General features: G+C 42.5%; 1 protein-coding gene across 4 annotated transcripts in view; it reads right to left on the bottom strand.

The window, feature by feature from the left end:
- Mef2 (myocyte enhancer factor 2) overlaps window positions 1-26,573 on the bottom strand; it is a 237,464-nt gene that overhangs the window by 87,609 nt on the left and 123,282 nt on the right. Inside the window, exon 1 of one of the 4 annotated variants that reach the window (XM_071590728.1) lies at window positions 2,638-2,684. The exons of the other annotated variants lie outside the window; for them this stretch is intronic. The gene's annotated coding sequence lies outside the window, so the exon portion shown is untranslated. Of the gene's footprint in view, window positions 1-2,637; window positions 2,685-26,573 lie in introns of those variants that run through there. 4 annotated transcript variants of the gene reach the window in all.

Below are 26,573 nucleotides of genomic sequence, written 5' to 3'. Positions count from 1 at the left end.
GACGACTGGGGTGACGTGCGGTCGCCTGGGGAAAGGCGTGCGCACGATTCGGACGTTCGTTCCACGCGACTAGGAAAAAACAAAAAAAACACCCGCTCGCCCGACACACGTCCTCGAGAAACTAACTTCGGTGAAACCTCTCCTCGGGAGGCGCGTCAGCGACGGCTTGGGCCATTACGAAAGGCTGGAGAGCAAGAACGATGGTTCTTACCTGCCCCGTAACATGTTCCCTTTCAATTATGTGAACACTGGGTTGATGACGACGATAACGCCGACAGGATTAGGCTACAAATGGTGAAATGAAAAATGACGAGAATGACTCGCCAGAATGCAACTTCCAACGGGCAACTGTCCGGATAATTTAAGGGTATATTCAACAGAGTGGAGTACACGCGTGGATCAGCTTGAGAACTATATGTTGCCTCAGAGCCGTAACACTACTTACATTTATCCTGCACAGAAGTGAAGATAAGGCTGTTGATTAATCTTAAAATAATGTTAATTGAATAAGAATCGCCCAAAAAAAACTACGAAAGGATATGCAAACCACTACACCATAAGACAAGAAGAAAATAAGCTTTGAGCAACGTTGGAGGAAGGCATTTTATTTAGCCAGAGTTGAAATTTAAATTTATATTTACGTATTTATTGTCTCATAGTAAAACAACAGCAGTTGTTACCAAAGGTCACGATAGATTAGGGGGGGGCAAACGTATTCTTAAGTCGAGTGTACTAAAAGTCAGGGCAATAGTGAGGAGTTAGCCCATCTTTTAAAGTTGAAAGTGCTCCATCAACAGGCTCCCAGGACATCTTATTAAACGATGTGATACCGGAACGAGAGAATAAATGCATGAGAAAAGGCATAACTGAGGATAGGAAGGATCTTTTGCGCTACAAGCAGAGCAATGGACTCGCCCATGTGACGCCGAAGAGAACGAAGGGAAGAAAAATTACACCCATATAAAAAAGGAATTCACGATGACTACGATTTCACGATTTACTTAAAATATTACAAACTAAAACCATTTACCCTAAATTATGAATTATCTTAGCGGTGGATATAACAGCCAACATGAAGGGATAGTCGTTCTTGTCCAATGCCCAATTCTCGAAGCTTCAACCCAACGGAGCCTTGAATCGATAATTTGGAGAGGCTTTCAAGGTTGGTTTAGCTAGAGAACAAGTGTGATTCCTACTTTTTACAAATCGGCCCCCGGTAAATTAGTTCAGATTACTAGGAGGCATTAAAGACACTAGACGGCCTTACGAAAGAAACCAAGTTCCGATAATTTGTTATACCAATGAAGCAAGAATAAAATGGTCCTTGAAACAGGATCCCTGCTTGTAATGTTAGAGAAACTGAGAAAAGGCCGTTCCCTAAAAATAATGATCTCTTTTTCCTGCACAGATGGGCGAGTTCATTATTCGACCCCTTGACTCAAGGCGATTTAGCAAACACAAAAAAACAACACATCATGTTTCAACTAGACATTTTCCGAAGAATGCTTAGGGATTCTTAAGCAAGATAGACGAGAGAAACTAACCAACAGATTGTCAACTTCACGCAATATATTTACTTAAAGGAAACAAGTTCAACGAATGTAAGAATAACTTGAATATAAATGCTCCAATGTTATCTATTATGAACACAACATTTTCATAAAACAATTTTATCTAAACGCCCCAATAATAGTTACACAACACACACATATATATAGAATATTTATATATATATAATATAAGATTCTTATATAAGTTCTTATATTATATATAATATAAGAACATTTTCCGATCATGAGGAAAAAGGTTCACCAATACCCTGCCGTCATTCTACGAGCACTGCACACTCGTGACTTACATGAACTGACGACTTACGTAGAGAATTCAACAAATCTGTGACACAGTTGAAGATAATGTGTTAGACATGGTAGAGTGAAAGTTTTATATTCCAAGAAGATAGAATGAGTAACAGGATGGAGAAGAAAGTAAGAGTAAATAGAATGCCAATGGCCTTGACAAGGGAGAATGTTGAAAGTACCGGAGAGAGAGGAATATAAATAGACATTTAAGAGAACATAAAGGATGTAGAACGCATGAAGAGCTGGAAAAGGATAGAATGTAATCCGAAAAGTACACATGTTGTGCGGCAGTGCTTTAGGATACCATGACGATCTGTGATTGAGTTTAAAGTCTAATCTGTGGACTACCAATAATATTACACAATTAACACCACACGTACGTATTATATCATTCATTATATATTCATACATGTATATAATTACTTTCTATGATGATTTTCTGCCAGCCCTCTCATGACCAAAAGATTATGTATTCTGGTAAGGTAAAAATTATGGGAAAAGACTGAAACGTGATTTATAGTAAAGAGAAGCTAGAAAACATAAGCAATTCCTTATCCAACAAAATAAGAGAATGAATGATTTTGTTAATCGAATGACTACACAAACAGACACATTATAAGGTCGTGGAAATGAGATGTGAAAGGGATTCCGGAAATTAGTTAGCATAAAAGGAACAGAAAGAATGGGATTAGAGGAACGAACGGCTGAGTGAGTGACTCAAGGAGGTATCCAACGAACCGAAATATCTTGCTAAGCCACGTGGATATTCAATTCTCACACATTGGAAGTCCTCGTTCCTGCCGTATGCTCCAGACTCATATGTTCTCCAATCCTTCATACGCCAAGATAGACTTTTAAGTTCGCCTCCAAGGATCCATTTCCATGAAGGAATTTGCATACACCGCCAATGCCCCACCCATTTCAGGACTTCACTTCCAAAATGATTTCACTGAGCTGGAGGAAAGAGGTTGGGATTAGTCTCTAAATTGGTATCACATGAATGTAATACACAAAATTATATTTTTCCACTCGAAAGTTAGTTCGATAGGTGAGGATAGAAACTACCTGGGTAGTAATACTACGGCGGGCGAAACTCACGCATTAAGTGTAAGGGAAGAGTGTCTTTCGAACCTGCCTTTTCCATTAAATTTCCGGTACCGTTCAGAGGCATCACTTAGGTTAAAATCTTTGACCACCTCTTTGATAGCCAAATAACCACCATGCAAAATCTAATTCATAAGGGCCAATAGATTTCGAGGTAACACATTAACCCGGATAGAAAGGGACAAGTGTTTCAGAAACTCGTTCGAAAAGAAAAATATCGAGACAGCCAGTATGGTCTCATAATTACATCAAACACATTTTAATTTCAAGGGTACTACGAAAATCCATGTTTATAATTCCACACATTTCGTGATTACCACATACCAACGATATAGTTCCTCGTCCAGTGTTAAGAACATTGACTTGGATATTCGATAAGCTATTAGTAACTATTAGCTTTTACCAAAAATGGCTACTAAAAGTAAGTAAGTTTGCCGATTCAGGGATAAGAGTTAATTTTTCTCCAACACCAGGCACGCAAATAAATTCAAGGAAATGGTTTAGGGGCTCGAAGCAGGAGTAACGAAGACTCAATAAGGCCGTACAGCAGTATTTATGAGGGAATGATCATGATTTCAACTGAATTGATAGCTAACAAAAATTTGTTTAAGAATTATTGCGGTTAAATATGACAAGCACAAGATGATTAACAAGAGGTTCCTTATACAATAGCGATAGAACATTGATAAGACAACAATCTCCTTAGGATACTATGTACGTCAAATCCGCAACATTGTGTTTCTCAACCAACTTGACACTCTAAACAACAAATTGCATTGTTTACCCTTCCGAGTGCATTACATGTAATATGTAAAAATTGAATTATTTATCTTTAAGAGGTTTTCCCAATCATAATTTGATTTCATTGATGACCAATACTTGGGAATTGATTCTTGAAACAAATTAACCCACAAAGCAGAAAACATACATGATTTTGTGGGTAAATGAGAAATAAAATACATCCAGGTATTGAGAACTGGAGGTATCGCCTACAACATTTACGTGCTGTACATTCATGTGGCCACCGACGGATTTTATTGATTCAAACAATCTCACTAACATCGGATATCTCGGAAATCACACCCGCCTGGTGCCTACATTTCAGCGAAAAGTCTCCCCTTAATGCCTTGCCACTCGACGCTTTCCGAACCGCGAATCACAGCGGGAGTCGTTCCCGTCGACACGGAATTTCTCCGATATCGATCACGCGCGCACACAACTTTTCCAACAATCCACACCCACCCCATTCTAATCAAAATCGAACGGCCCTAGCCGCACGCCGAAACCTTCCCAATAAAACCCCCATCCCCGATGAATAGAAATTACCATTCGACGGGCGGGCGGATTTGCTTCCCTCATGCGCTACACAAGGCACGCCAAAGGAGACGTGATAGCAAAATACCTCCCCTTCGCTTCCCCTTCTCCATCCTTTCTATACTCCTGCCCTCCTGGATTTTCTCCCTTGGGGAGATCCTAAGACGATAGTCATCTGCGTTTGTCTTTCCGCCCGGTAGAGCCACCGTCGCCTTATCAGAAACTCGACGATTTGACCCGTATTCAGGTAGACAACCAAGGCCATGACCGACGTTTAAAATGAAGGAGTGGGAGGAGGGGTGGTGGGGGAAGGAGGAGAAGGCGGGACGGAAATGCTGAGAGCGACCGACTCCCCACCTGCACTCTAACTACCCATCCACCTTCCGCACCCTTCAACCATCCATCTCTTTCACCTCTACTCCCTACCAACCCAACACCCCGGCTACCAAAACACGCACCTTCGCTCCCGAAAGTCCGAATAACCTTTCCTCCATCCACTCCCGAACGGCGATGGGATCCGGGGGAATGAAGGGCCGATTGGGTGGGAGGGGAGGAGGCGAAGGGAAGCGAGGGAGAGCTGAGGAATAGAAGGGAGTGACGGAAGGTGAAGAAGAAATGGAAAACCGCAACCGACTGGATGAGGAGACGACACGGCCGCCACCACACGATAGCGGAGAAATGAAAAATGGGCGGGATTACAAATTTCACCGGGAGGTGTTTCTTTCATTTTTTCCGACTCCTTGTTAAACTTTATTTGTTCTCCTCTTTTTTTTTTTTAAGTCCACGGCTACGCCAATTAAACGGCCGCCTGCCCGTGGGTCGTTGTGGGGAGTTTTTGGGGAGGGCGGGTGGAATCGATAGAAACGTGGGGAATGGGAACGTTGGAGCGTTTGCGCGCGACAAGGGCGAAAGGTACGGAGGTGTGGGCGTCGAACGGATGGCCACAGACGGGAATGGGGTTGGAAGGAGGGACGTGGGGGCGGCGGGCGGGGATTTCGTACGAGTTTGCCAGGCAAATCACAGAATACGGGGAGAGGGGAGGGTTGGGAGGGGTCAACGGGAGAAAGAAAAGGGAGAGGACGGATGGAGCGGTGACGACAGTGACGGCTCAGAGGACAGAAGCAGGGAAATGCTTTTTGCCTCCCGTATCCGAGCCTATTTCTGATGCCACGCGGTGAACTGACAGGAGGGACGATATATATCGTCAACAGGAAAATTTCCAATTAAAGAAGTAAGTTTCCCGGCACTGAATCCAAAGATAAGCTACTCTATATATTTTATGTGAATTCCTAACATAAAACAAAGGAAGTATCTAGACAGAATAAATATTTTATCGGGTTATAATCATGGGTGAAGAGGTACACACCTTTAATGACAAAATAACGCGAATACCTAAGAGGGTACGACACATTCCCCTGATTTCTCCTTCGCGAGGGAATAACACTGCGTATGATGTAATTCCTCGCGCCGAATGGCGTATATTTTTAAGCTATTATAGAATAAAGATACATTTTCTAATTCAATGCCCAAACGAAACTTCCATCACCATAAATAAACAACCTTAAAATTAATTTTCCGTAGATCACTTAGACCTCTGGCATTTTTTTATTCCTTCTCAGATTTTCTCATTTACGTGTTGCACCATCTATTTCTCGTAATTAACTTACTTTTCCAGTAATTAACCCTTTCCATGGTTTCTCCTATTAAGCTCTTTAATAAAGAATCATGATCAGAAGAGAAATATTTGAAACTAGGTGGAGGCTACTAAAAGAATTTTAAACATCAAATTTTTAGGTTTCTTCCAAAGAAAAATCCTTATAGAGGCCATAATAAAAAGAAAAACTAGTCGTATGTACTAAAAATCCTATGAATTCCCTCAGCATGAACGATTTACGTAGCTATAATGTTTTTATACCGAAGAAGTTTTTTCAACCAGATTTTAAGCTTTAAGATAACTCACAAATATTAGATGAAAATGTCGTCTTATTTTCTAGGTAATATTTATGCTACATGTGCAAATTATTAGAAAGTACTGGAAAAGATTTAGGAAACGCCTGACACGGCAGGGCGGACGAAATACATCACCCTTTTCTGAATAACCCATTCCACACGACATTAAGATGGAGAGCATGCAGTAAACCAGTGACTACCGAGACAGTGATCTCCCTAATGTCTCTACGAGCTGCAAATGAACGGCTTTGTTTCTCTTGAAAAAAAATATTAAGCTCGACTGGCAGTGACGCCAAATAAAACAGGAGCCAAGACGCCGAGAGGTGAGGGGAATAGGCCGCGAAATCTTGAAGGGAATGGGGACGGGTGAGGGCCGAACAAGGCCTCCTGACATACGCCCTCTCTCGTCGCCGCCTTGCATGGGCCGCGTGCATATCTTTCCCTCCATCCCTGCCACACCGAGGCGGGGGAGAACCATGGGGGGGTGGAGGGGAGGGCGTCCATCTTGGCTCACACCATCAAGAGTTTTGCGTCGAGACCTTCTTCGCCCCCCGCCTCGACTCGAGCCAGGGAGAGAAGGGCCGCTCGAACACCTCAACATCCATCCACACGGCAAGGAGACATGCGCCCTGCAGATAGTCTACACGCACACCCACATTAAGTCCCGTGTTGCATAAGTTAAAGGATAACACAACTACCCCCCCGACTCGTACGGCAACCAGCCACGCACCCCATGCCAGACAAGAAGACGTTCCCGCTCTCTACGTTGACCTAAATGGTGGGGATAACGGGAGGTAGAAAGGGTGCTTTCCATACTCCCTTTAATGGAGATTAACGCAAGCGCAAAGAAACAAACGGGAGGCACCAACGATAGACACTCAAAAAATTTTACCACGTTTCTCCATAACTTTCGGAATCGGTGTAGGACACTCGCGTAGAACATTTAAACAGTTCGGAGTAAAAAGAAACAAAGCGGACGGAGTTTTTTGAGTTCCTGTGAGAGAGTTTTGAGGTGATTTTCGATGAGTCATCATGAAGATGGATGTAACTTCCCTGGATAAACCAGCCTCCCTTCCCAACCCCCGCAGACCAGCTAATGCCATCTAACCGTCTTGCCACGTACCGAAGCTCGAGCTAGGAGGGAATCTGGCATGACGTTCTACGGGGCCCCCGGCCTCAGAGAATTAGTCAAACGACGCCGGAGAGGGAGATGGGGAGGAAATGAGGAGGAGGGAAGGAGTGAGACTTTGGGGGTGGAGGGAAGAATGGTGGAGAAGGATGGGGGAGGGGTTAAAAAGTGAGACGTGGAAGAAACCGGGAAGGGAAGGATGCTAGGAGGGGAAGCCAGGAGTCTAACTTTAGCACCATGGCACGTGGCCGAGGTCGGACTCATAACCCTGCCTGCAGAGGGCCCCCTCTCTTAAAGAGTGGGGAGTGGGGCCCTAGAGGAGGGGCGAAGGAAGACGTACCGGGAGGCGGGAGCGACCGGAGGAGGGCGGCGCAGGGGCGTCTTCGAACCCGCGTTAAGACTCCGAACGTACGATATGGCAACCTCTCCCAGGAACTACACGAGCCACGCACCGCGGCGGCTTAATTGCCTCCCGCGCGCGTCACTGACTTCCCCCGACTCCGTCCCCTATGATAAGTCAACCCTGGACGACTGGAAATCCCTGGCGGTGGCGGCATTCGGTTTCTGGTGCTCCGTTGGCTTCCACCAGTAGAGGAAATATATATTACTGACTCCGATGGAGGGGAAACAGTTTTAATGTAATGAAAAGGATACGGGAGGCAGTAGAGAATCGAGGGTTTTTTCGCTGTTTTTCTTAATGCTTGACGATAGCAAAGAAAACGAAAATCTGTGTTCCTGCGCAGGGAAACTCAATTAGCTGGTGATCATCGATGGGGTACCGGAAAGAAGATGAGTTAGAGAACGGTGACGACTGGGAGGAAATGAGTGATGGGAGCCTCCGGCGTGATTGGTCGTCCGCGGGATGGCTGTTACTGGGCTAATCTATGAAAGTTAAGTGGGGGGAGGGTGGGGAGAGTGAGGTCAAGCAGTGAGTTACCGATAGAAACGGGGAGGAAGGGCATCGCAAAGCAATCGCGGAGGAAGAGAAGAGATGGACGCGAGAGAGAGAGCGAGGAGTGGGGGAAAGAGGAGAGCGTGGGCAAACATCGGGTTGGAGCGAGAGAAGAGAGATGGGCGGTGGGGGATGCCTGGGTTGGGGGAGAGATAGGGAGGAGGAGGAGGGAGATCAGGGGGGAGGGGAGACGAGAAGGCCCCCCCGTCTCAAGTCGCGGCCGCTGCCAACGCCGCCGCCTCCGACACGCAGCCTTTTAAGGAGCGAGCGTCGAACAGCCATGGGCGCCGCGTCGCTCTGCTCCTCTCCCCCCCTTTTCCTGCCCAACTGCCCCTTCCCCCCAGCCAGAGAGCTCTCGAGTCTCGGCTCCGCCCATGCCCTCCCCACCGCATCCTCTTCACGTACCACACAAATCCTTCCCTACGGAGAAAGAGAGGGAGAAATCCTCCTGCCGCTTCTCAACTGCGCTGCTGCATCCCATTCCACCATCAACTCCGGACAAAGAGCTCGCTGCCCAGCCTACCCTCCTCCCGATCCCCGGTCTCCTTCCAGGGCGCGGACACAGCCCCACGGCCCGCCTCTACCGGAATCCCCTCCCCCCGTTGGTCCCATCCTCTCGATGACTCTGCATCCCCCTCCATCTTCCACCAGCGACATCCAGAGCCCTCCTCCGAGCGGGCCTATCTTTGAGGCGGCACGAGCGCGAGTGTTCTCTCTCCTCCGGAAATCAAACAAACCAACGACCTCGCGGCCAAAAGATTCAGATGACTATCGGGCTTACACACAAAAAACAATAAGCTTTCAAACTTTCATTCGATTTTCCACAACTTAAGAAATGGATTGATCATACTTTTCCACATGAATAATTCTAAGGCCTCGGATTAATACTTAAAAACAAATGATTTACAGATGATACTTTTTCCAGCAAATATAGATTATAAATAGTGGGCCTAATCTTCGTTGTGGAAAAATGGCAAAAGGTAAAGCACTGGCAGAGCCTCCATCTAGTCAATTAGAAAGGCAAATTATGACTACTCAACGCAACCTCGACTAAAATGAACAGTTGAAGGTAATCTGATGTGTCCTCCAAAATATAAGAGGCCCAGATCCATTACCCGGTATTCCCTGCCTCAGACCAGCGCCAGCCATCAGTCGTCGGTGTCCCACCCCATGACTTCCCCATCGACATTTCCCGGGTCTCCCTTCACTTCTCAACCGTTCCATGTCCCCTCCAAAGTCTCATTATCCCCTCTCCACACCTCCTTGACATCGGAGTCCCTCTTCCAATGGGAGCAAGGACAGCCAACACGCACCAGGCGCCGGGAAGGTAGGCTGCACCACACGATCACACACAACACACACACACGCAGGTACACGTACATCAGACTAGTATTTTCTTCCCCTTTCTCATTGCCGGGGATTCACAAACCCAGAGCGTCGCGAGGGTCCACCGGAAGCGATTTGGAGCAGAGACGATGAGTTCAGTGGGACGGCGGGTGAAATAGGGATGACGGGAAACGCGAAAGCAAAAGAAGCTACGGAAAAGATGGGGGAAGAAATTCGAAAACTTGGGCCAAGAAGGAAAGAGACGAAGAAGATGAATCGAACGGCAAAGTAAGACGGAGACGGAAGCCGGGAGTTTGCTCGTCGGGGAAAGGGCAAGAAATGGTGAATACCTCGTGGAGGAAGGACGGGAGAGTTAGAAATGTAATTAAAGGCCCGTTTCCCGCGGCTCTCTTCCCATCAAGTCGTCATTTCTGCACCTTCCCCTCACCTCTCTCGCCCCCCATCGTCCCTCCAAAAGGCCCCCTTTCGGTTTACCTCCCCCAGTCTCACGGCAATCTTGGACGCTGGAACCACTCCAGTTTTGAAGCGGGCCGAGCTCACGGATTCCATTGCGTACGAATTGGAGGAAACGGATTTTCTTAGGCAAGGAAAAATGACGAGCAATCAGAAAGTCGAGAAAAACGCAGAATAGAGCCGAGAAAGTGACAGAGAGGGCGGTTGGATCTTGCGTCGCATAACGGCAAGCTTCCAGAGGGTTAACGGGAGAAGAGAGCGATAAACGGAAAAGGTTAACCCAATTCATAAAAGTTCCTCGAGGGATGTGTCGCGCCTCCACCGAAATTCCAACGGTCACTTCCGCTGGATGGTTTGGACGCCGTTAGGCCTACAGCAAAATTAAACTAAAGAGCAACTTGTCTTTCGGCCACGTTAAAATCACGAGATTTTTATCCGACTAATGCGTCACTGCGTAGAAATTTTAACCTCAGCCACCAGGAGCTTCTCTGTGAGACCACTTCAAGAGTTCGTCGAGCAGGCTTTCAAAGGGTAAGATGAATAGAAGAAATAATGGATAAGCCTGAGAAAAACCAACTAATGACTGTGGATCCCCAGATCTACAAAAAAACATTACTGATAAAGAAGCATCACCTATGTTTCCTAATCCTTCTGTGAATTATTAGTGCACATCTAGAACAGATATTATGAATGAGGGCTAAATATACAATCCTGTTTGAATATTTTGGATGACCGCAAATAAATCATAAAAAAGCTTTGTTTACAATATAGAGCGAAGACCTATTGGTTTTTTACTGCGATGAATTTCGAGGTATTACTACTCATCGTCTAGTCATAATATGGGCACTAAGCCAAAGAAAACGTGTGGGAACGATGACGAGAATGAAACCAAACGCTAAGTACTATTCCGGCTATTTCATTCGAGAGTTTCTCATTTGTATAAAACAGAAAACAATAATAAACCTCGTATATATTGTATTGCTTACACACATTCCACATTTAAACACCAAAGGGAAAAAGTCAGCCCAAGTCATAATGACCAGAAGGTACTGAAACAAACATACAACATGACGGTAACTTCGAATACGTTAAAAATATAAATAATCGCGGTCCTGCTCATATTCTCACAGCGGTATTTTCTAAACAACGGCTTAGACATTGAATTGAGTAATTAAAACAAAATATTTTTTTCTGAAAAATGAACTCTATTTACGAAAACATGCATACACATCCCCTCAACTCATAGCGAATGGAGAATTTGGTACTCCCTTTTCGTGTCCCGGCTAATAAGAAGTAGTTTAAATAAGACAACGCCGATTAGCAACTAATAAATCGCGAAACAAAGGGACCATTAGACATGATTCACCTCATTACGGAAGACCCAATAGAAAGCAAGAGATGACGAAGAGGACAATTTTTCCTTATGGGAATTGGAGAACACAGAATTCCAAGGAAGAGGGAATGGAAAAAAGAAATGGGAACCGGGGTTAAATGGGAAATCGGTAAACTGTAGGGGGAGAGATTTGGGTGAATTCGCCGGTCTTCCGACGGGGAAAGGAGTTGGGAGGGGGGAAGCGGAGAGGTGCCGAAGGAGGAGGATGGGGCGAGAGTAATGAGTAGGCAGCAGCCGCGGTGACGAGGCAAAATGGCGAAGAAGAGCGTGTGTCACGTGAGCGAAGGGCGAGCAGGGATGTGGGGGGGGTGGGGGGTTAGGAGGTTTGGGGACGGCGGAGGGGGGGGGAGGCAAGGGCGTCGGGGGAGTGAGGAGGCGGCATGCCAAAAGAAACGGATGAAAGGAGGAGGTGACAAAGAGAAACGAGAAAGGGAAGAAATAGAGAAGTGATAAAAAGAGGAACGGCAGATAACAGAAGCTGGTCGACGAATTGGATAAATGGAATAAAACAAAACCGACGTGAAACTTCGAATAGTTTGGGATGATCTAAGCATTCTAATGATGCCCAACGCATCCATAAGGAAGCAAATGAACAGGGTATACGGCTTCTCTTTTTTTCAAATAAAACAACACGTAACTATATAAAATTAAAAAATGCATTCAGTTCGCACATTTGACCTGCACGGGTGTTTTCACCATCTTGTACAGCAGTCAGGTACATGTTCATTAACTTGAACGTCCACAAGCACATCGTAATAGTATTTCACCAAAAACGATAAAAACAATGCTGATATCCGACCAAATAAGTTTTCAACTGGTCATATAATTACCAATCATTTTTTCCAACGTTCCGGTACAAACAAATACGGAAGGTATACGAGATAAATTACCCCATTTTAATCTTTCTTAGTTCATCCCAGACGATTACGAAAGACAGAAATACAAATAAGTTTATGAATCGAATTCTAAATTCCATAGCACTTTCAGCAAGTACCACACCTCATGATGCATTTCAGTCAAGCTAGTAATACAGAACCTCTTCTGGCGTAAGGTGTAAATGCAAAGCTGTAACGTCGTAGAACAGGCTTCTTGGATCAATCTACTTTAAAGACATAACTAAGAACGTACGATTTTAATGCAATGCCTAAACGGATGAGAGAGTGAGATTTGAACATACGATATTCGGATCATCGCCACAACTTATCCCTGGGTTTTACATTGCAATACTTTCAATGCCATTATCCTGTTCTTCTCAGTTCTACTTTGAACACATATTAATATACCGACAGAAAATCTAGTTTGTAAAAATCGACATTGATCTGTCAGTAACAATAATATTGAGTGCTGATTAATCAAAAATTAGTAATTAATTGATTCGAATAAGACAACAATTTTTGTACTGTAGCACTTATTTCCCATAAAAGGATTGGAATTTATGGACGGTAACAGATTACAAGGAGGGCTTCTGGATGCATTCGGATGTTTAAACACCTTTAAGTGACAATGAAAAAAGGCGATGAAACCTACACAAAAGAAGGCTAGTAAGCTATCCGAATACATGCATGAATCACGTATTTCCCAGAAGTGGACATAACGGGAAGTAAGATAAATTAGGGTGTATAAGTAGAATCCTTTAGTGAAATTGAATGAACAACTAGAAGAAAATGAAAATTTAAAATAATAATTAAAAATGTATGCATCAGATAATGGTACTGAGTTCAGCGAAAGAGGAATAATGAAAAGGGGAATGTGACGACGAGATGAGAAAGAACAGTGGTCTTCCAGAAGAGGCAGAATGGAGTGATAAAAGAGTTGATTGACACGGGACAGAAGAATTACTCCCACGTGAAAAATGAAGAAATGGCGGTAGCAATCAGAAATGCCATGGGAAAGACATTGGGAAATGAAGTGAATGAGTGAGGAGAAAGAGGTGTGTGTGTGTATGTGAAGAGGTTAGGGCGCAATGGAAGGAGGAATTTGAACTTATCACGAAGATGTAGTTGGGAGTTAGGTAGTATGGCAGTTAAGAGAAACTGCTTGAATTCAGGCGTCCGCATTCAATGCGTTCAAATATTAATTATAAAAATCACTGGTTTGCGAGTCAAAAAGATATTACGCCATCATGTTATCATCAGTGTCCGCTGTCGTCACAAAACGGACGGATGTACCAGAATAAGTGCACAAAAGAGCACAAATACACAAAGGTAATATATCAATCAATAATCATAGCAATACTTAATTCTTTTACGCCCTTATTACTATATAATATAGAATAATTACACTTGGAAACTTACGTCATTATATATTTAGGGGGATAGAAAGATAATAAAGATCTATAATTGCCATGACACTAGGTTTTAAACAAAACCGATCATGACATATTCTTCATAGGCGAGTCTGTCAACAGTGATCTGAAAAACAAATATAACACAATAAAACCAACAAATGGTGAAGTAATATTGTACGCTGGTACCACGACACAAAAAAATGAGTCACTTCATATGAGCGGAAATGCAATTGCCGAACTAGACGGCTCACGTAACTACACATTCTTACAACACATACATGTATGTTCCACCTAAAAATGATTTTTAGATGAAGCTGCGAAAATAAACGTAACTGGTGAAGGTGTTAATTTGGATGTGCACAGCAGGACAATAATAACATTTTCCAAAAATTACACTAAAACTGACTAATATTAAACTAGCTTATTGTAAACACCTAAGAAAAAGTCTTGAGTCTATGCTATCAATAAATTTGACCCAAAGTAGACGAGGAGTTTTAACATATTTCTGACGATGGTATACATGTGCCAAATTTCCAGGGCATCGAAAACATGAAATACCGAGAAACCAGCACATAAGATGATAAATTTATTAATAATAAAATAAGATATTAAATACGCTATTAAGATAGGAAAACCATTTAACACTACTTAAGTTCAATAACTAAGAACAAATTCAAGGTATTCATAACATTAACTTATACATTTTAATTCCCACATAACTATTATTTTAATCGCGGATTTTATTTAAAAGTTCTAGGGGTTGATTTTTCACCTTGTCCACTTAACAGTCGTTGAAATGGAATGCATAGATGATATCCAACAGGAATTTGATATTGACTTCATGATAACATTTCGCGATATTCAATCGAAAAGTTACTGTAGTTGAGGAAAGGAACTCGAAGAAGGTCGACTCATTTTGAGCACTCCGAGGAAGAAGGCCAGGCAGACTACTCCATAACCAACGGATGAAGCAAACGATGCACAGACGCGATCGAAACCATGACTGAGGGGATTACCCCGTTTGCTAAAATTAGAAACAAGGCGCTAGAAAACTCGAGGAGTGAAGAGAGTGGTAAATTGATTAGCAAACAAGAAATTTTATCTTGGCTAACGAGGTAAGTTGCTGGGCTGGTCGACGGTAGCACGACGAAAAAATGCGTTCAGTATTAACACACACTCTCGGGGGTTATTTAAATCCTTGATTAAGGAATAATGACCAACACAGAATACACACACAAAGCTATACGCGAGCTGTGGATACACCAGTTAGTATGAAGGCGAGGGTTATACGAAGGTAAAAATCATTACGTGGAAAATATTAACCAATGTAGAGCATGGAATTGCTTGTGCGAAGGAGGAAGTGCCCGGGGTGAAAAGTGCTGATAAACCGCTGACAAAAAACTAAACGAGCAGCATGCTCTCTTGCAATGTTGTTTGCGTTTCATTTTCTTATTCGCCAGATAACATCACACATTGCTGAATTGACCTTGGTTCGATGGGAAATATTCTTCAATTCAAGATGAAAAAGCCGAGTCGTTATGGAATCCGGATTCCCACACAAATGAAGCGGCAAATATTGACAAGAACGTGAGGGACGATGACGTTTTCCCGGTGACAAAATAAAACATGCAAGTCAAAGACCCTTCCAGTGGCGGTATCCAAAGTTGAATTAAATGGGAGAGCAATCGGGTGAAACTCTGTAATAGATTTTAACATGAGAGGATGAGGAAGTGGGAGAAAGTATTGATGTGTCCGGGAAGTGACCGTCGAGGAAAGTATTAGGATCGAATGAGAGGGCGAGGCATTGGGGGAGGGTAGGTTTTTATATTTCAAGTCCCGGACCAAGTAAGCGGAGACCTTTCCACCCAGTGTGGGCTGTCGAGTAGCGAAGAGCAGCGAATGGGTGGGATGAGTAGCGGGAAGGGGGGCGAGCGGCGTGGACGGGAAGAATGGTACGTCATAAGGCCCAGGACCACGATCGGAAAAGAAAGGGAAACGGAGGAGGCGGAGCACGGCCGGAAGGAGCAGGGAAAGAGGAAAGGGCGGTAATCGACATGGTCGAGCAACGGGGAGCACGACGGAGCAAACGATGAAAAATAAATGAAATGAAGGTGGCCCAAAAAAAGTTGATCAAAGCACATAAAGATAGATATACATATGCCGTACACATGGGTGCGGGAAGAGGGGGTCGCAGTGATTGGGTAAAAAAAATGCAGAAACGGAAAGAAAACAAATGATGAAAAGGCATAAAGAAAAAGGGAGCCGGAAATAGGTGGCCGAAAAGAAGACTCGTAAAACTGGAAAAGGGATTCGGGGGAAAATATAATTAGTTATGTAGACATATGAAAACTGAAAATGTAAGATAGCACACCGAATCGCAACCTAAGAGAGAAAAACACTCCCAACGACAAAGGAAGGATCACTATTCGACCATTGGAACAAGTCATGCGAAGTGAAAGGCTGTAACAAGCAAGCATCATATTCCCTGGCTCATGCATATATTCTTTACAGCTTGGAGGATAGTGTTCTGATATAGATAATACGCTCAATGTGGAAACACATCCTCACTACAGCGATGCATACATATTCCGTTGAAATAGCAGTAAAAACATTCCGTCATTCACGAGCAACAGGTGATGACGTGATCATAAAGACCTAAAACATCACTGCAGCGCCCTAGATTACAAGATGCTCTCTGATGCTTTACAAAGCAAACAGTAAAGTGACAAGCCGAGAGAAAGATATTTATCATTCCACCTTCACTTTTTCATTTGTAATAATAGTTTAAAAGGTCATGCTTAATTTTTGTTGTAAGTCAGCATTTACTTCGCCACAGCACAGTTATCCTGAGCATGTATGTTTTTGGAACAAAGGAAAGAAAAAAGAAGGCTTACCGCAAAGTACATACTAACTTGTGGTTTACTTCGACAATTACGGTCAAAAGCACTTCATTCTTTTTATTTCAGGAAAACGGACCTCTGCTAATAGCTAGCCATGCACTGAATCTTTTTGATGCGGTTTTAATACATTTGACTGGGTAACCTGAGGAACTGAAAATATCACGATATCCAAAAATTGATTGTTGAAAATATTTAGAGGTGTACTCATGAATTAAGGTATGTGAAAATGAGAAAAATTTGGATAAAACGGATGACGAATGAATCTAATTTAACGTTTTCACACCAGAGCATGCCACTGTTGCATTTCAAATCCTTAATAAACAAGAAAATACTTATTACATAATTCTACAAAATAGTGATTACCGCCTACAGGTAGTATGCATTTCGTAACATCATCAATGCGCACTTTCTAGCAGACCTCACACCAATGTTCTCACACCCCTGAACGCGGTGTCGGCGCGCGTCGATGTCGAGGTCTGTGCATCACGCTTCCCTAGTCATAAACCATACCCTCAAAGGTCTCGCTCCAACCCCATAAAAAGCCCATGGTGACATTTTTCCAAAATTCAATTCGAAAGACAACTGTTCACGTTAACTGGCACCATCTCTTTATTGGCATATGTAAGCTTTTAAATATGGTAAAAAACCACAGGCTAAATTGCTAATCATGATAATTTGCCGAAGGATAATTGAGATAACTTGCTGAATTCAAAAATAACTTGCCGAATGCTTCATTCAGCAGGCGTGCCTTCACTCAGGAGAAATTCTCAAAAAATGCTTCAAATAACGAAGGCATTCGGACTACGCTCGCAAATGGTTATTCCAGTAATAATAATAACAACATCCGAACATTCTCACGGGTCGGAAGTTTCCGTTTCACTCCGATTGTTGAAGTAGAAAGAGAAGAGAGGTGGTTAGCTCCAATGAGAAAAAAAATGTATATATACATACACCCCTCGGTTGACTGCGCAGAGAGAGTTCCTCCGACGAGGAAAAAAATCTCCTCTGCTACACTGAAAGGGGGCGAACAACAACCTCCCTGGGAAACAACTCTTCAAAAGCCTACAGGGTTAGGTGGAGAGCGAAAGATGGAGTGGGTGAGGAATCCTGGACCTCTCAACACACACAAACGATTCCACGAGGCCAGATAAGCGTCCTTCCCGTGGAAAAGGGACCGGTGAACGGGGAGAAAGGGAAGCGGGGGTCGTCTCTAAGCAACCACCACATGAGGGATGGAGCGAGTGCAGAATGAAAAGTAACCCCTGAAATTGGGATGTGGGAGTATAGGGAAGGACGAGACTAAAAAAGTGCGTGGGAGTCGAGATTGGCGGGGGGATGGGGGAGGGAAAGGGACCAAGAGTTAGTTTGTTAAGGTAGAACGGAGGGAAGAAACCGAAACGGATAATGCAATATTAGATTACTCTCCATTAAACCCCAAGGGCAACACGATACCGGACCACCAAAGGATTCCGCCAGTCAATCGATAAGCCTTAAACTTCGTAATTAGCCACGTGCATGAAGATGAATTTACGAGTTACTACACTCTCAAAGAAGACTTGGGGACTCAATTCACTTGGTTCACATTATACCATTTTAAATTCGAATCAATCTGATGACACAGCTTCGCACATTACATAAGCTAATTGAAGGGTTCGGTGCATTGTAATCGCAGGTCACTGAGGGACAATCTAAATTGAATGCTTATAAAGTTAGACAATTTTTGTTAATTATTATTTTATTTTTTCACATAAATTATCCAAATTTAGATATTCTCAATATCAATATAAAATAACGTTATTTTATACCCTGGTAAAAATTTTTACCAACTAAAGCAAATCGCAGAGTATCTGACCAACGTCATGAACCAAGCATTTAAACCAGTTAGTTGCAGCCTGGAGGCAGAAGAAACTGCAAATGAACCCTAGAAGTTGGCAAACTTTAACTAGGAAGTATCAAGAATTTTAGGCAACAAATACAAACTATTAGTAGAAATTCTATGGAAACATTATGCTTGGATAAGCGAATCAGCCTGGGGTGGGGTCTTCCTTCCTACTGATTCTAACTGGAAGTTAGACACCACAGCACAGTCATATGATCCAAAAAAAGACCTGCCGTTGCACGAAAACCGGGCTCGTTATCCGATCAGTAGAAGCAAGTGCATTACGTTTCGCAGACATCTGAGCATAAGATTAGTCCAGGAACGTAGCTCGTCGGAAACATATGCAGACAGCACGCATGGGATTCATATTGTTCGAAAATCCCTAGCAACAGGATATGCGGCGCACAACGATGTAGCAGCTGAGTTCACCTCAGCGAATCGGGGTGGGAGGGAGAAAGAATGGTGGCGGGGAGTGGGAGACGGGGAGAGAGAGAGGGTTCAGTGAAGCCACGGAGTGTCGGCGAGGGACACGCCGACAGAGGGCGTAGAAGTGGATGCTGGGACGGGAGAGCAGCAGGGGCGCCGTGGCGAATGAGGGGAGGAGGGAGTGAGGCGAAAGGGAGGAAAGGATGAAGGAATAGCGGAGGGAACGAGAGCAGTCCGGGAAGAAGGGGGAGGTCGGGGGCCGGATAGCACGTGCTGCAGCGGGTGCGCTCTAGCTAGGCGTGACACATCCAGTCTGCCTCCTCCCTATCTCCTCTCCGCTCAGCGGGGCCGTAGCGCAGGAATTTCCGCTCGGCGAAGGAAGGTTGTCTAGATGAGGGGGTGAGAAGAGTGGCAGACGCTCTTTCGGCGGTATCACCCGGCACCACCACCACCGATACGAGACATTAAAAGAGAGAGGGCGCCACGCTCACGGGCCCGGGGTGCGGCTCTCTCGGTCCGCAGTCCCCTTCACGTGTGCGGCGGATGGGACTTTTTTACCTTCCTCCCCGCGCCAAGGGGCTGCCGCGCGAACACGTCTTCCACCCCCCTCGACCTCCCAAGCTGTCGCCTCTCCTTCCCCACATCGCAGACCAATGATCACAATTTGGAGGGGGTGGTAAGACGGGGGGCAGCATCATCTCCGTCTGCTTTGCCGGGGAAAAGTACTGTGATATCGCCACGTAACTTATAAGCCAACTGAAATCAAATTAGAACCCACAAGACGAGACAGAGGTGGTATTTTTTCGTATAACTATATGCCCACCAAACCGAGGATAGGATTAAATTTCTAGAATGCTAAGTAGCTTTTCATGTAAAAATAGTTTTCCCCCAGTGAATGGTAAAACTATTTGGTCTTTTTAGGTTAGCGGTCCAAAAGATACGCTGCATAGCACATTCGGAGCGAGAAGCACACCTGTGACTAAATTATGAAGCAAATCACCAAGGAATCAATTTTGTGCCAATGGAAATTTTCAGCAGACAGAAAATTCACCAATAAGATTTTGCGGAGACCTCCTAGACAAAGCTAAATCTTCCACTTTTGGAGTGCCAATTAAAGAACGGGTTCACTGAATTTGAGTTAAGTACACCGTTGATGCGTGAGAAAGGGATTGTTAGGGTTAAAGTAAGTTTTCGTTATCCCGTGTTCGAAGCAACTCAGTGCGAGAGTTTGAAGGATTTTACTCTGAATTTCCCCATAACCACATGATAACACCGTACCGACTTTTCGAACAGAGTTACCACTGTTCGCACGAGGGGTTAAAATAAATTCGATTTACCTGTTTTCCCGGGTTTCCTGACCGTTGGCAACCTTGTTAATCCAAAGCAATGGACACGGTGACATGGTTACATTTTCGGACAATTAGGAACAAGAAAAAGAATACTCAGATATACGTACGTGGACATATATACACGTCTTCTGTATTTTTGTGATTTTTTAGAGTTAGTCTCCCGATTCAAGATCTGGATTTTGAATCGGGAGACTACGGGATCGGGAGAAAACGTTGGGATCATAATGAAATGCACAGAGTGGTGACATGAATTTAGTTATAATTTCGTAACTCACTCCCGGGGAAAATAAAGCAAAGCAAATAAAAGAAAATAAAGCAATAAACTCTTATGACTGATTCTTCTCAAATGTCATTTTATTTATAGTTGCGGCGCAAAATAACTAAACATACCTTAGGGAGAAAAAGAAGAGTGATTTCACAAACTGCTTCACAAGTACTTCAAAATTAGTCGTTAATGACAAAAACGATTTGTAGTTTCTCTCCCTAAGTTATAGCTGCACTGGCTAGGTTCATTATCAGTATTTATTCTGTAAGTTAAAAAAAATAGTTGAGAGTACGCCCAAAACAATTTCTTTTTAGTAGCTACAAGAGCACAGAAGCATATCTATTGCCTAGATAACTAAATAATATTTTTATCTACGATCCAGCGTCCAACTAATATATCATTTCAAATGATTTCATAGTTTCCACGAATGAAACTACTTGTTTCACATATTTTGGTCGAAAGATAAATTTGTTATATTTTATCAATAAACTCAATGATACTGTTAAAAATAAATGAAATAACGTCATCGGGTCAATTCAAATCCCTGTTATAACGACTACCAAAACACCGTTGTAGTCCATATAACAGCCGCGGATTCCTTCAACTCAAGCACGTGATGTTAACGAGACATAATTCTTTGGCCAATCCTCTAAGCTAAAATTCGGCTGGAAGAATTCCGTCGTCTCTGCCAATATATTTTACCATATTTTGCTCTTCTGAGGAGTCAAGGTCGGGACAAACATGCAAAATATACGAATTATGCACATAATTTTTATCACCCACCCTTCAAGAGAATCCGAGACGGTATAAGGAGTCTAGTGTACACGAAATGGATTTGATATTATTACCTCTCACGAAAGGTTCTTTTCGTTTCTGAACGCTCGACTAACGGAAAGCTTACTCAACCAAAGGTAAGTGAAATCCATATTTAATATGAAATTATGAAGAAGAGAGTTAAAAAGGCTAGACCTAACAACCCTCCAACACCAACAATTGTTTTTTTTCTGAAGATTTTTCCGAAAGAAAATCTATTAACTTCTGCTATCAATATTTCTCGTTCCTTCGTCTCGATTTAAAGAAACGTAGCATCGAGCATCCATATAAATTCCTTTGATAAGCAAATATACCCTTTATATTTTCAAGAAACCGTGTTCAAATATTGTATGCATGCCGTATTATGTAGCAAGATTAAAAAAGAGCGTTAGTTCCAGTTTAGTAAATAGTGACAACACACATTGAATTACAAAAATTACTCCCAGTGGATAGAAAATTAATAATTTTCTAAGGAATTTTTACACACTATTTCCCTTGGTTTTTAACGAGACTGGCGATTAACAAGAGAACGAATAAACAGAAACTTGCCCTGTAAACCGAAAAGCACCCTGTGCACCAATTTGTAACGTAGATGGTGATTAGCTGACATTTATTCATTTTATGCATGTGAGTATAAATATTTTTCCTGTTTTAATCATATATATACATATACATACATAAGTCTTGAAGCACGAAATCCCGCCAAACGGCGAACAAATACTCATTCACATAGAAATAGATATAAGGAAAAGGGATATGAACACATATGAAGGACCAAAACCGTAGAGGTGGGGAAGGCGGAATAAGGCAATTCACGAGTGCAAAAATATTTCCTAGACCGGGAATTGAACCAAGAATCTTTCGACTTGCCGATGCTCTAAACCATTTGAGCTACCGAAGTAACGTAAATTACCTTGATATCTGCGGGGGGGTTAATGCAGCCAAATGCCCCTGATTCTTTGGCCAGGAGGTGTGGTTCGGGAGCTGCTTAACCCACCAAAGGAGAAATGGAAGAGGGTACAAGAAAAAAGGATAGTAAGGAAAGCAATCATGCAGCATCATTAAGGAAAGTATATATAATATATATATATATATATATATATATATATATATATATATACATACATACATACATACATACATACATACATACATACATACATACATACATACATATATATACACACATATATATATACACATACTATACATACATATATATATATATATATGTGAGATGAAGAGGGGTCTCATGTAGAGTAGGAGTAGGATACTGGATTTTGTATTTTGTTAAGAATCACAAAATATTTATTTAGTAGTGTGTATGTGTCCATCCAAAAACCTACCTTAACCGGTAGATTACCTAATAATAATATATATATGTATGTACATATATATAAGCTCCACCCAAGCTGTGTGTTTTTTCAGGGACCAGATCTTCCTGGGAAACCACTAACGGCACAGGTAAAGGAACTTGCCCCCCTACCCTGATGTGTGAATTTCACACACTGTCGGGCTTAGTACTGGGTGAACTATACCATCACCTACCAAACCGACCTTCGGGTTGATTACTGTGTTTATGGTTTGTTATATATACATATATATATATATATATATATATATATATATATATATATATATATATATTTATTACTTCTCTATCTTCCGATGAAGACGGAGCAGAATTCCGTCGAAATTGTTAGGCTTGTTTGTTGCTGTCCAATTTATTATTCGGCACTTGGGAGAAATCCAAAGGAGGCAGAAAAGATAGATGCAGCGCATACTGAAAGGCAGTGAGTTGTTTAAGATGGGAGAAAGAAAAAGGAGAGAAAGTTTGGTAGGCGAGGAAGGGGTAAGATAGTGGAATGAAGGGAGGAAGAAGTATACGTAGTTGAAGAGGGGCTTATTTTAAAATTGGATGTTGTGTCGTGTTTGTTGAAGGAGGCATGGGAATTGCCGTTGTACCGTTTGGTAACTTGCTGGCGCTAAGAACGCACCTAGCCTCCATGGCGCCAGCTGGAATTTAGGTCTGAACCATGCCCATTAGGGGCACATCTTTCTGCTTCCCGTCGACCCCTACCCCTCATCATTAAATCCCTCTCTACCCATTCTCCTTCAATCGTCCTCCCTATGCCCGTTCTGTCCATTATACATTTCCTCAGTTTTCTTACTACCGTTTGAGAGAGGTATTAGGACCACCAAGATATTCAAAGACCAAAACTGCCTCTCTTTATTTTGTGTTTCTAAGTTTTATATATCATGATATATACATATGACAAACAAGATGACGGAATCCCAATTATAATGCAATTAATTAATGAGCCATGGGGTAGTATGCACAATAGTATGCACAAGGCAACCGAAGGTAAATGTACATCAAGACGGCAAAACGTTTGGAATCAGTCTAACGTAAAACAGAGAGGAGACGGTGAGATTATTTTAAGTGTTAATTATGAAAACTTCGTGCTATTTAACCACGAGATCTGCCTATACAACTGTTTTCCATGGCAATTAATTGGGTAGAAGTAAGTAGTCTCTGAAAGTCTAGAAAGAGTAGTCTCTGCTGGTTTCTCTCTCCAAGAAGTCGATCATCTGAGAGATCCCCCTTGATAAAAAAAGCGACGCAGCTGGGTCGTACCCAAATATGATCGCTGGGAACTGTTTAATTTACGCGAAGTCAATTGTAATAAATTAGTTTCAATCAGTGCACAAGTAAAAATGGTATCTCTGAAAGACTTTCAACGTCAGGTGCCAACCACATTTGGCGAGAACCCTATGCATGGTGTTCTCTTAATCTGAAAGGTTTTTCGGTGACACTGAAATGGGAATCCTGAGAAATGTGAACATTAGACACCAAAAGCAACACCCTCCGTCATGGAATTCAGGTCCTGACGGTACTAAGTAATTACGCTAATATAAGTCCCAAACAAATAGACTTGAATAAAGAAAATGAGGAAGTGACGCCCAAAGATGATTAAACATTTTATTCAAGTTGGAGCCCAAAGAAAACATCAGAAAGAAGTGAAAGAGACGGCACAATGCCTCTCACCATACAACCTCCTCCCATTAGGTGATTACTTTCCGAACCCTAAAAGCTTTGACAGGAAGTACGCAAGAGTGCTTCTAGTCAAAGAAACTTGATCTTATGAACCACGAATATTTATTTACCGCGACCGAGTTAGCAAGTCTATGCAAAAATGATCGTATGATTTATGTGAAACGAAATTAGAATTGAATTTGAAATAAAATTTACACACTTTGTCTGCTTGTCGCGCATATAACCATAAACACAGTAATCAACCCGAAGGTTGGTTTGGTAGGTGATGGTAGAGATCACCCAGTAATAAGCCCTATACGGCGTGTGACATTCACGCATCTAGGTAGGGAGGCCAGTTCCTTTCCCAGTGCCGGTTTAAAAGGTGACAATTATTTCGTCCTTGATGCGGAGGAAAGTCAAAAATAGATTATAATTTTTAATAATCAAACAAATTCTTCTTTCTTTACATTCAACTCCAAATTCCAACCGAAAACCAAAACGTGACCTTGTTTACATATATATATGTAATGGTCATACCCATTGCGGTGAGGGAGGTGATTGACGCCATATGAACTTTACGTATCTAAAACTGATCCAGGCCACTACATTTTGCATAGTGATAATAATAACGAAAATAAAAACGGCACATGGTTTGAAATTTTGAACAAGGAGTTGACAACATTTCAACGACATAATATTATTGAGTTATCATCTATACGGAAATAGAGATTGATTTTCAGAAAGCCCTAAAAGAATGACAAAAAACCACTGGGAAGAAAAGCTATCGGTTTATATTAATTAGAATCAGTAAGATTGCAGGAACAATAAACATTTAAAATACGAACATGCATGACTTTTTAGTGACACTGAAATTTGCGTATTAGTACGCAATTTTCGTCAACATTGACGGCGTCATCAGGCAAAAAGGAAAAAAAATAATTTCGTAGTCTACTCATTATGAGCGTTACAACAATGAAGTTCAATGATCGTTATGCATGTTTCTAGATTCTTTTTTTATAGAAATGGAACCTGATATCCTTAGCCTGTGTTGATATTTATTTGGCCTTGTTCCGATGTCTATGGATCCTGATTATTTTAGTATTTTCCCTTATAAGTTTTGGCTCATTCATTTTTATAGCATACCTCTTCAGCACAGATAAACCGAGCAAGAGTAGAATGATACCAAAAGTTCTTCCGTAAGGACCTTCATCCTCTTTCAACCTCACTCACGAAGTGGCCAGATTCACCACAATACAATAAACCGCATTAATACAATATTTCATATACTCACTTAAATATAATACTCTTGAAAGACATAGTTGCCGAATCTGAAAAAGTGCCAAGAACAGTGCTTTAAATACAGATAATTTCATTAGGATGGTGAAGTAACATGGCATAAAGGGAACGATAAGTGTGTTTTTCCGGTACACCCCAGGAATCCGCTGTCGTAGCGGTTGTCTTCGACATCGGGGAAGGGAATAATTCCATTTTTCCACTTCTATAATGACTTATAAATGTACTAGAGGATCACGGTACACCAGTGACAGAGCGTTGGACTACTGCCCAGAGGGTCCAGGTTCGATTCCAGGGCACCCTGGGTACCCGGCTAATTTACTGGGGGACCAAAACTTCCAGGGAAACGATAACCGGGACAGGGAAAGGGACCGCCCCCTTACCCTGATATGTGAATTTCACACGCCGTCGGGTGAACTCTAACATCGCCTACCAAACCGGCCATCTGGTCGATTACTATGTAATTGTTTTTTTATAGGTATTAGGTACTCACATGTTTTGACCATCGGTCCGATGCTTCTTGTCCAAGTATTGTCCATGTATTACTACGAATGGTTAATCCACACACTTCAGCCATTGAGATGCTATCAGCGTGGAAAGTCTTGGCGTTTCCAGCTCTAAAATTCATCTATATTAAGGCTGGCACTGGATGGGGATAACGGAGAACTATGTAATTGTCTCTCAACCTAACTATTCACATGTCTTTCCACTCCAAAAGTGTAATTAGTGTATCTCCGTCAAATGGACCTGGAACAGTTGACCGATTTGTAAAACATCTAAACCCTTCTGTGCAATCCATGACAATAGGAAAATTTTAACGGGC

Source organism: Hetaerina americana, unplaced genomic scaffold (assembly GCF_022747635.1).
Source record: "Hetaerina americana unplaced genomic scaffold, ioHetAmer1.1.p SCAF_1, whole genome shotgun sequence".
Taxonomy (NCBI): domain Eukaryota; kingdom Metazoa; phylum Arthropoda; class Insecta; order Odonata; family Calopterygidae; genus Hetaerina; species Hetaerina americana.
The sequence above is the reverse complement of the archived record's forward strand: the minus strand, read 5'-3'. Positions and strand labels throughout refer to the sequence as shown.